Source organism: Populus euphratica, unplaced genomic scaffold (genome assembly GCF_000495115.2).
Source record: "Populus euphratica unplaced genomic scaffold, PopEup_1.0 scaffold196.1, whole genome shotgun sequence".
Classification (NCBI taxonomy): Eukaryota; Viridiplantae; Streptophyta; class Magnoliopsida; order Malpighiales; family Salicaceae; genus Populus; species Populus euphratica.
In genome coordinates this window covers 168,581-179,385 of record NW_011500075.1, presented here as the reverse complement: position 1 = coordinate 179,385, position 10,805 = coordinate 168,581, and positions in this window count along the sequence as shown.

Here is a 10,805-nt window from a genome sequence, read left to right as displayed (position 1 = left end):
TCGTGTAGGAGGAGCAATAGATTTTTGATGAACCACAAATTTCTGGTTTGGAATAAAAGAAGAGATTAAAATGTCAAGAAGGAAGACTTTTCTCAGATGAAGCAAGGCAGGCCACGAAAGGCCCAAGTCCATGAGAAAAATAGCCCCAAGACAGACCATATTAATGGCTCCAGGAAGGCCCCAAAGTCCAGCCACAATTCAGGTTACTAAAGCTCCGTTTTATTCATAATCATATCATAAATATAACAATGTTATATTATATTATATTATATTATATTATAATTAAATTCTAACTATAACTATATTATAAACTAAAAATATTGGCGGAAATACACGGAGCAATTCACAGTTGATCAAGAATCAATTTACGATGGATTGCGCTACTTATTTCTACAATGCTTTTAAATTTTTATTTTTTTCAGCAAATAAATTTTATTTTTTTTACAATTTTATTCTTTTAATTTATATTAGAATGGATTTATGTGTCGAGATTCCTTTTCACTTTTCAAGCTCCTGTATACATGAAGTGTTAAAGAATATTCTGATGATAAATTATAAATTAAATTTATAAAATAAGATCAAAAAAATTAAAAGAATAATGAAAAATTTAATAACAATAATAATAAAAATCTTATTTTCATCTTCGGAGATACGAGAGAAAGTCAATGAAAATATTAAGAAGAGAAAAGGTACTAGGATAATGTTGTGTATGGTCCCACACTATGTGATGGCTGTCTCTTGGTGTTAATATTAGTGTGGTTCGGGTACTGTAGCAACAGATTTGAAAAGAGAAGAGAGGAGAAGAAAATCAAGAGAGAAAAAGAGAAGAAAAGGCAGCAGAGCAGCCTGCATTCTTTCTTCGATTTCCAACTCGTTCACCGTTGGATCGGGCTAGAGTTGAAATCCAAAGATCAGGTGTTTGATGTCTTTAAGGATTTCCATGCTAGAGTTGAAAGAGAAACTGGTAGAAAGCTCAAATGTGTTCGAGCTGACAATGGTGGTGAATACAGGGGTCCTTTTGAGAAGTACTGCAGGGAACATGGTATCAAGTTGGAGAAGACAGTTCCTAAGACTCCACAACAGAATGGAGTGGCTGAGAGAATGAATAGAACCATTGTTGAAAGAATTAGATGTATGCTCTCTCATGCAAAGCTGCCTAAGTCTTTTTGGGGTGAGGCAATGAAGACTGCAGTTGCAATGATCAACCTTTCTCCATCAGTTCCTCTTGAATTTGATGTTCCAGATAGAGTTTGGAAAGGAAAAGATGTCTCTTATGCACACTTAAGAGTGTTTGGATGCAGGGCATTTGTACATGTTCCTAGAGATGAAAGGTCTAAGCTTGACAGCAAGACAAAGCAGTGCATTTTCTTGGGCTCTGAAGATGATGAGTTTGGCTATCGGTTATGGGATCCAAAGGAGAAGAAAATTGTGAGAAGTAGAGATGTTATCTTCTTTGAAGATCAAACCATTGAAGACTTTGAACAAAAGGAGAAAACAGAGTCTACTGTTTTATTCCAACTAATTCAACTCCAAGACCTGCTCCACAATTACCTTTGATGCTTGTTAATCATGGGAGAGACTTGCAAAATGATGATAATGGTGGTTCTCTTATTGAGCCATTAGTTGGTGATCCTGAAGCAGCTAATAATGATGTTGATGTTATTCCTGAACAGGTTATGCAGGAAGCTCCAGATGAGCCACAATTAAGAAGGTCAACTAGACCTCGCCAACCTTCCACCAGATATTCTCCTCATGAGTATGTGTTGGTCACTGATGGGGGAGAGCCGGAATGCTTTGATGAAGCTATGTCATATGAGAAGAAAAGTGAGTGGTTGAAAGCAATGCAAGAAGAGATGAAATCCTTGCATGAAAACCATACATTTGAGTTAGTGAAGCTTCCTAAAGGTAAGAGAGCACTCAAGAACAAATGGGTATTCAGGTTGAAAATTGATGAACATTGCTCACAGCCAAGGTACAAGGCAAGATTGGTTGTGAAAGGCTTCGGTCAGAAGAAGGGTATTGATTTTGAAGAAATCTTTTCACCAGTGGTCAAGATGTCTTCAATCCGAGTTGTGCTTGGCTTAGCTGCTAGTTTGAATCTTGAAGTAGAACAACTTGATGTGAAAACTGCCTTTCTCCATGGTGATTTGGATGAGGAGATCTACATGGAGCAGCCTGAAGGTTTTGAAGCAAAAGGTAAAGAGCAGCTAGTTTGTAAGTTGAAAAAGAGCTTATATGGGTTAAAGCAAGTTCCAAGACAATGGTATAAGAAGTTTGATTCTTTTATGGTGGATCATGGTTATGACAGGACCACTTCTGATCATTGTGTATTTATAAAAAGGTTTCTAGATGGAAACTTTATTATTCTCCTGTTGTATGTGGATGATATGTTAATTGTTGGTCATGATGCTAAGAAGATTCAGATGTTGAAGGAAGAGTTGAGCAAGTCTTTTGCAATGAAAGACTTGGGACCAGCAAAACAGATTCTTGGTATGAAGATCACACGTGACAGGAAGAAGGGGAAACTTTGGCTATCTTAGGAGAGATATGTTCAAAAGGTACTTGAGAGATTTAACATGAGTAACTCCAAACCTGTTTGTTCTCCACTTGCAAGCCACTTTAAACTAAGTTCTAAGCAGTGTCCTTCAAGTGATGAAGAAAAAGATGAGATGAAAAAGGTTCCTTATGCATCCGCAATTGGTAGCCTGATGTATGCCATGGTTTGCACAAGGCCAGATATAGCTCATGCAGTTGGTGTGGTTAGTCGGTTCCTCTCCAATCCTGGTAAAGAACACTGGTCAGCAGTGAAATGGATACTCAGGTATCTCAAAGGTACTTCTAGTTTCAGTTTATGTTTTGGTAATGATAAACCTGTGTTGGATGGATACACAGATGCAAATATGGCTGGTGATGTTGATTCTAGAAAGTCCACATCAGGATACTTGATGAAGTTTGCAGGGGGAGCAGTCTCATGGCAATCAAGGTTGCAAAAATGTGTTGCATTATCCACTACAGAGGCCGAATATATTGCTCTTACTGAAGGGGGCAAAGAGTTGTTATGGATGAAGAAGTTCTTGCATAAACTTGGCCTAGTTCAAGAAAACTTTATGTTGCACTGTGACAGTCAAAGTGCAATCCATCTCAGTAAGCATCCTACTTTTCACTCTCGATCAAAGCATATTGAGGTTAGATATCAATGGATTCGAGATGCTATGGAGATGAAGTCATTCGTTGTTGACAAGATCCATACTGATGACAACGTGTCTGACATGATGACCAAACCTCTACCGAGAGAGAAGTTTGAGTTTTGCAGAAGGGAAGCAAGCTTGTCAGAGCCTCCTAAATTGAATTTTACATATTGATCGCCGGTATGGCGAATTCCTCACATGGTGTGTGAGGGGGAGATTTGTTGTGTATGGTCCCACACCATGTGATGGTGGGACCATCACATTAAATGTCATGTGATGGCTGTCTCTTGGTGTTAATATTAGTGTGGTTCGGGTATTGTAGCAACAGATTTGAAAAGAGAAGAGAGGAGAAGAAAATCAAGAGAGAAAAAGAGAAGAAAAGGCAGCAGAGCAGCCTGCATTCTTTCTTCGATTTCCCGCTCGTTCACCGTTGGATCGGGCTGAGATTTTGACAGCAGCTTCTAGACACGTTGATCTTCATTCTGGACGGTTGGATCAAAGATTGGTGGAGTGGAAGCTGACCGTTTTGACAGAAAACGGGGCTGTCAGTTTTGTGAGTTTTTCTCAAATAATTCTCCTTTAATCTTGTTGTAATCCAAGAATAAGTTGTTCTTGATGATATATATGTTGTATCCCTTAGTTGAATCTGAGGAAGAATGATTGTGAACCCATTATTTGTTGATAGTGGAAGTTTTTAGGTGGACTACGGTCCCGTGGTTTTTCCCGCATCGGGTTTTCCACGTTAAAAATTTTGGTGTTGATTTTGTGATTATTTGCATTATTTTCATCATTGTTTGATTCTGTTTTACTGCACAAAGAGGGAAAGAATTGGGACTTGTGAATTGTAATTGTATTCCGCTGAATTGATCCGGGTAAATTGGTGTCCGGTTGTTCCGAGTTTTCCCAACAGATAATTATATTTTGGCCATAAAAAATATTGATTTTGATAGTAATAGATTCAACTAATAAAAATGGTGTAGTAAACAAAATACATCATGATCCACAAAGCATTTTTTTATTGTCTAGAGAACAATAAGTTGTATGCAACAACATACGAGGTTTTGTTTTTATTTAATACTCTCTCTTTTATTTCTTAAATTATTTATTTTAATGTTTATTAAAATATTAATTAATTTGTTTCTTGTTTGTTTTAAAAAAATTATAATACTTTAAAGTGATTATTGTAATTTGTTTTTAATTTTATATTTTACATAAATAAATTGTATTTGCATAATAAACTAATAGAAATAAAAATTGCTTGTTCTTATCAACCATAATTAACTTCTAAGATAAAATAAATAAAAATATATAAAATAAAAATGATAGTAAGAGTAAAATATTTGCATATGCATTTATTTATTTTTTTCCAAAAAAATCAGCTCTTGTTAAACATAAATGACATATTTCAATTTCTCAATTAAAAACAATTATGATATCCAAAAACATATTTACAATGCTAACTCCTTAATCTTTTATATTAAAAAATAATTTAAACCCCGACCTATAACTTAACATGACTTAAAGGACTAGTGATAAGCCATATAAGAGTGAATAATAAATGAGTCCGTATAATTCTTTAAGAATAAATTATATCAACCCCTCTAGTCGCTATGTTCTTAAAATTATCTATAGCATGATCCTGTTATGTTAATTTCATATCGTTCCTTTTTAATTTATTTTGCTTATTTTGTTTTAATAAATATAAAAAAAAAATTAAAAAATAGATAGAATGGAAAGATTGACAAAGAAAAACAATATTTCTTGAAATAAAAAACTAAATTAAGCATGATCAACACTAGTAAAGGGATTAGTTAATTAATTATTTTTAAAATTTAATGAACTATTCAATTCATTTTTACAAAGCTAAAAAAACTAATTTATAATTTACTCTGTATACATATCCCTTTTTTTTTCATGAAAACTTCATTTATTTAATAATCAGATAAAGGATTGCATTCTGGGGTTATACAGCAACTAATTCCATGGAAATATTCAAAATAAATCGAGAGAAATGAAAAGGGTCTAATTCTTCTGCCTTTCTTGTTCGGTCAAGTATAATTTTAATACATCTTATAATTTCTCTAAACGTTCATATTTTAGCTTTATCATCTTATACCCGACAAATATCCAGAACCCACAATAAAATTAAAAAAAGAAAAAGGAAAAGAAGGCTTGATGGGCCATGAAGACCCTCTTCGCCGTTCCTTTTTCTTATTGGAGCGTAGGTGTGATTTGTTTTGTTTCATGGTGCAGCTATGAGTAATCTTTTTCAAATGTATCCCTTTCAGATATAGCTTTCGCTTTAGTCGTCTGCAATATTCAAACGATACTCTGATTTTCATGCATTTTAATAGTCAACACGGTCAAAAAGATTTTGTTGCGGTTCACTATTTGTTCATATTTTCACAATAACTTTTACAAAAGCTATTTGATTGATGTAAATTTTGGGAAAGCTACTTATGCTAGGATGATATCTTCAGTCTTTTGCATATTTGTTTTCTTGCCTTGCTCTTATCTAGGTATGCTTTTGAAATGATCTTAAAAGATTGTCTACATGAAAGTCTTTTATTAAGAATTTCAAAAAATAATTGAGTATGTAGAGAGGTCATATGTTAGTATGGCAATGCGTATTTGCCTAATTCAAAGTATCTTGAGTTCATTACCTGTCTATTATGTCTTCTTTTCTTATATTGAATGGTGTTTGCAATATCCTTATCTCTATTTAGCAAAGATTTTTGTGGTCTAAGGTAGCGAAGCAGAAAACAATCTGCTGGGTGCAGTTGTGTATTATGGTGAAATTTAGAAAAAAAGAAATAGAAAAGAGGAAGGCTTTAGATTGTGTTCTTTATTGTCTAATAATATCTTCATACTTTTCAAATAGATATGAAGGTTAAACTTGTCCGACCATATCTTGTGTAAATAAGTAATATCTTATTTTTACTCCCCCTCTCTCAAGAATGAAATTTTAAAATTGCATGGTCATATTTTTCTATTTTGAAAAGATATTTTATTTATCTTGAATTTCAATAATGTTATCTACTTGGTATTGCATCAAAACATTAAATTATATATCGGTGATGGATTCTCTATTTTATTTTCTTTTGATCTTATATGGATTTAATCAAATACTTTGCATAGCATTTTTACATTTTTACCTAGGCTCTATAAAGTTTTTGCTATTTAAAATGGTTCAATTCATGAGGTTAATGATTGAATTATTATTAGTAATGAAATTTGATATAGCTTATGAATTTCTTATTTTATAAAGAGTAATAATATCCTCAATTACTCTCAATGCTAGAGTCAATGATATTCGGCATGGAAACAATGACAAAATCATATTTTCAGTAGTATTACCTGGGGTATTTGGTTGTTAAAGAATAATATTATTTTAAAAAGAAAACTATAAGATTGTTTGATTATTCCTCTATCATTCTAAATTGGATTGCTATTTAGTTACATGCACTGGATTCAAGCTTCAATCATATAAGAAATGACTTTTTAAAATCTATTGATTACATCAAATTATCATGTAATAAGAAATCTTAGTTAGACTCTATTTGTTTATTGAAAAATAGTTTTTTCTTGAAAGTGAATTATGAGAAAGTCAATTATTTTTTAATATTTGATAATGTAATGAAAAATAAATTGAAAAATACTTTCTAGTATTTAATCATGTTAGAAAAAATAAGCTGAAAAATAACTTATTAATTTTTTATTTTTTTAAATTTATTAAAATGATAAGGAACAAATCTTACAAATTAAAAAGATGAATAAGAATGAAATTAAAAAAATAATTTCATAAATTATCTCAAATAAGATAAATAATAATCAAAATAATATAGATAAAATAAAAAAAATAAAAGATGAAAAAATTAAAATAATAATAATAATTAACATTTCATAAATTATTTCAAATAAAATAAGTAAGAATAAAAAATAAGGATCAAATTTGATAAATAAAAATTTTGAATTAAAAATTGATGAGGAAAAAAATAATTATAAAAATAAGGATCAAAATTAATATAAAAAATAAATTCTAAGGGTTGAAATTGAAAAATAAATATTCAAAATAAAATATATATAGCAATAAAAAGTATAAGAATCAAATTTGATATACTTAGTAAATAATATGATATTTTTAAATTTTTCACAACTTTTAGAAAATGATTTTCACTCAAAATAAAAGAAAAATATTTTTTTGAAAACCAGGTCAAAGTAGTGTTTTCTGTTGATTGAAAAGTATTTTTTATTGACTAATTTTTTTAATGGTAAACAAATATAAAAAAATTTAAAAAATAAAATTATAAAAATTACTTTACAAAAAACAAACGCTTACTTATTTTTTATTTTACCTTTTCTTTCCTTATCTTTTTGTTTTGTATAGCCAACTAGTATTGGGTTTTTTTTTTTTCCTTTTCCTTTATTTTTTTTTTACTTTTTTTTTTCTCTATTTAGTCTTGTCCCTGTATATTACTTCATGGTTTTTTCAACATACTTTGATGATTATTAAAAAGAAAAGAAAAGAAAGCTTGAGAGAATTAAAAAAAAAAACCCAATGAAAGAGAGAAAGAAAAAAAGCAAGCTAGCTTAAAGGAAATAAGGAAACAATTATTGTTTCCTTATTTCTTTCTTTTTTTTAATAGAACTGCATATATTATAATTATTTAAGTTTTTAATTATAATTATAAGACTTGAGCTATCCAGGCGGTTAAAACAGAGTAGGCAGTGAAGGAAGTTGTCTCATCCTGATCCAAACCCTAACCATTTTATCCTTCGTGACGTAGATTTTGAACAAGACAAACTCGAGTTTTGTAAATACGGCTTTAATTATCAACAAAACCCTAATTTATAAGGGAACTTATCTCCTCCTAACTCACATGGTAAGATAACACTGTATGAAGAAGAGGAAAAGTCTCCATAAAAGCTCTTCAAGAAAAGATCCATTCGATGTGCTCAGCACCCGGATAGTTCCAGCTACCTATCATAGTATATGTTAGATTAAAAACAGCCTGCTTGTCACCATCTAGGCAAGAGACAGCCACCGAGAATGGTTGCAAATCTTTTGATGCATTACTCTTAGGTATTTGCTACAGTTGTGTTTTAAAATATATTAAAATAATATTTTTTATATTTTAAAAATTATTTTTGAAATCAATGTTTAAAAACAATTCAAAATATAAAAATAAATAACTTTTAGTAAAAGATATTTTAAATTTTTTTAAAATACAGATTGATATATGTTTCCAAACGCTCACTTCATACTCCCTCCCATCTATTTTGCTCTTACTTCAACATTACATCCGGTTAGAATTATGATAAAAAATAATACAAAATTATTTTTAAAATTTAAAATTTAAAATTATTAGATTAAATTGATTTTTAAATATATTATTAAAAATTTATTGGTCATGTAATTACAAGTTTAAATATCATCAAGGTGAAGAAAAGATAGTGATTTCAACATTAAAATATCGTCTTTAACCTCATTAATATATGGTATTTCAAGCGTTATCCCTATCCCACTTGACAAAATGAAAATCTTGGCCATAACATCCTTTCACTTTCAATAAAATATCAGATCAATATTCTATAATATAAATATATTTCGCCACAAATGAATTATAAATAAAAATGATTTTTGTTCTGCAACAGCTTGGCTCCAGTTAATATCAGATCAAAGGATTCCGGCTAATTTACAGTGCTCCGACAGCTTGGGCTCCCGGTGATAGAAATCTATGCCATCAAATCTTGCCTCGGGCCAAGAATTCACCACGCATATTAATATTTTTTAAAGAATTTTTTATTTAGAAAAATATATCAATAATTTTTTATTTTTTAAAAATTAGTATATTAAAATAATTTAAAAATATTAAAAATATATTAATTTAAAAACATTTTAATTTTTTTTCAAAACACAGTGGCAAACGGTATCCAATAACATTCTTTCAACGTGCCAAACACAGGAACCCGATTCCATCTAGGTATCTAACAGCTGGTGTGCACAGCGATCGTGGCAGAAAGCGTATTTAGACAAGCTTGCTCTTGTCATTTCACGTGAATGATCCTCAGTATCACTTTTCCTTCTTACCGACAGTGCACTCTCTTCTAGCTAGCCAGTAGCCCACCAGTCTCAGAGAGCACGTCCTCCACGTCAACATTATACTATATTTTAAAAGAAAATCCTAGTTTAACGGGTAAAATTTTAAGTTTTTTTAAATAATTATAAATTCAAATCTTTTTATAATCATCAAAAATTTATATAATTATTAATTTTAATATTTATAAGATTAATTAATATATATATATATATAAATTAATTTTAATATTTATATTAATAATAAAAAAATAAAATATCAGTATATAAATAACGTTATTCTTTTTATTATTTTATATTAAAAGCTGTTAAATTTGGTTTGATAATTAGATTCAATATTAGTGAGTCTGATTTATCAGTTAAATATTTTTAATTTTATTTTTATAATTCTTTTTATTTTATAAAAAAACTAAATTAATAAAAAAAATTTATACCATATAAAAATTAAATAATGATAATTTTCATTATCAATTTAACTTGAATTGCATTCAAGTTTAAGCTGAATTGCAATTTTTTTCTCTTAGTGGTTATGCTCTGCCATAGGATTAGGATCAAATAACATTGAGCCCAATCATCAAAAAAATTTAATAATATTGAATTTAATTAATTAATCAAGCTCAATAGTTTTTGAACTTTTTTATAGTTCAGTTCTAAAATTATTTTGGATATAATTTAGTTATTAAATTTAATATAATTGAGTTTAATATTGATGTCCCACATAGAACATTTAAATATTTTATATACTTTTTATATTTTTTTATATTTAAGAAAAAATTATTAATGATCCATGGAAAAATATTCTTTTATGTGTAATTATATATATATATATACACACTGTTTTTATTACTAGTTGGCGGTTTTGATTGGGGATCGAGCAGCAGAGGTCAACAATGTAGACTAAGTACTCGTGGAAAGTAGTTTTTTAAAATTATTTTTTAATTTTTTTTTATTTATGACTAAAAAAGTTAACGAACAAAAAATATTTCTAGAATATACTTTTCAAAAATTATAAAAAATTGAAAAATATCCTCAGTGAAAATACTGTCTAGATAACCAGGTTGCGTCTCACGTAGACCCCTCAAGCCACCAAGTGAACAAGAGCAATTGCGAGGGAAACAAGAAATAAAGTTCAACAAGAACTGACATGATTAAAGTTCAGATTAAAGGACTTTTTATTTGTCGTTTACTTGATCTAATTTGGAAAGTGGAAATGAAGATAGTAGATAGACTCCCGCACTTTTTTTTTTCACTTAATTTTTATTTATTTATCAGATTTAATTATATTATTTATTTTATTTAAAAAAGTTATGTATTTTAACCCTGTTTTTTTAATTACTATTTATTTTATTTAAAATAATTTATAAAATTAATATTTTATTCAATTTTATTCTCTAACTTTTCATATATTAGATTTTATCCCTATTCTTTTAATAAATTTTTAAAAAAGTATTAATAAATTACTTTTAATATATTTTTTTTATAATATATTCAAATATTAGAGAAGATTTTCAACTTTTTTT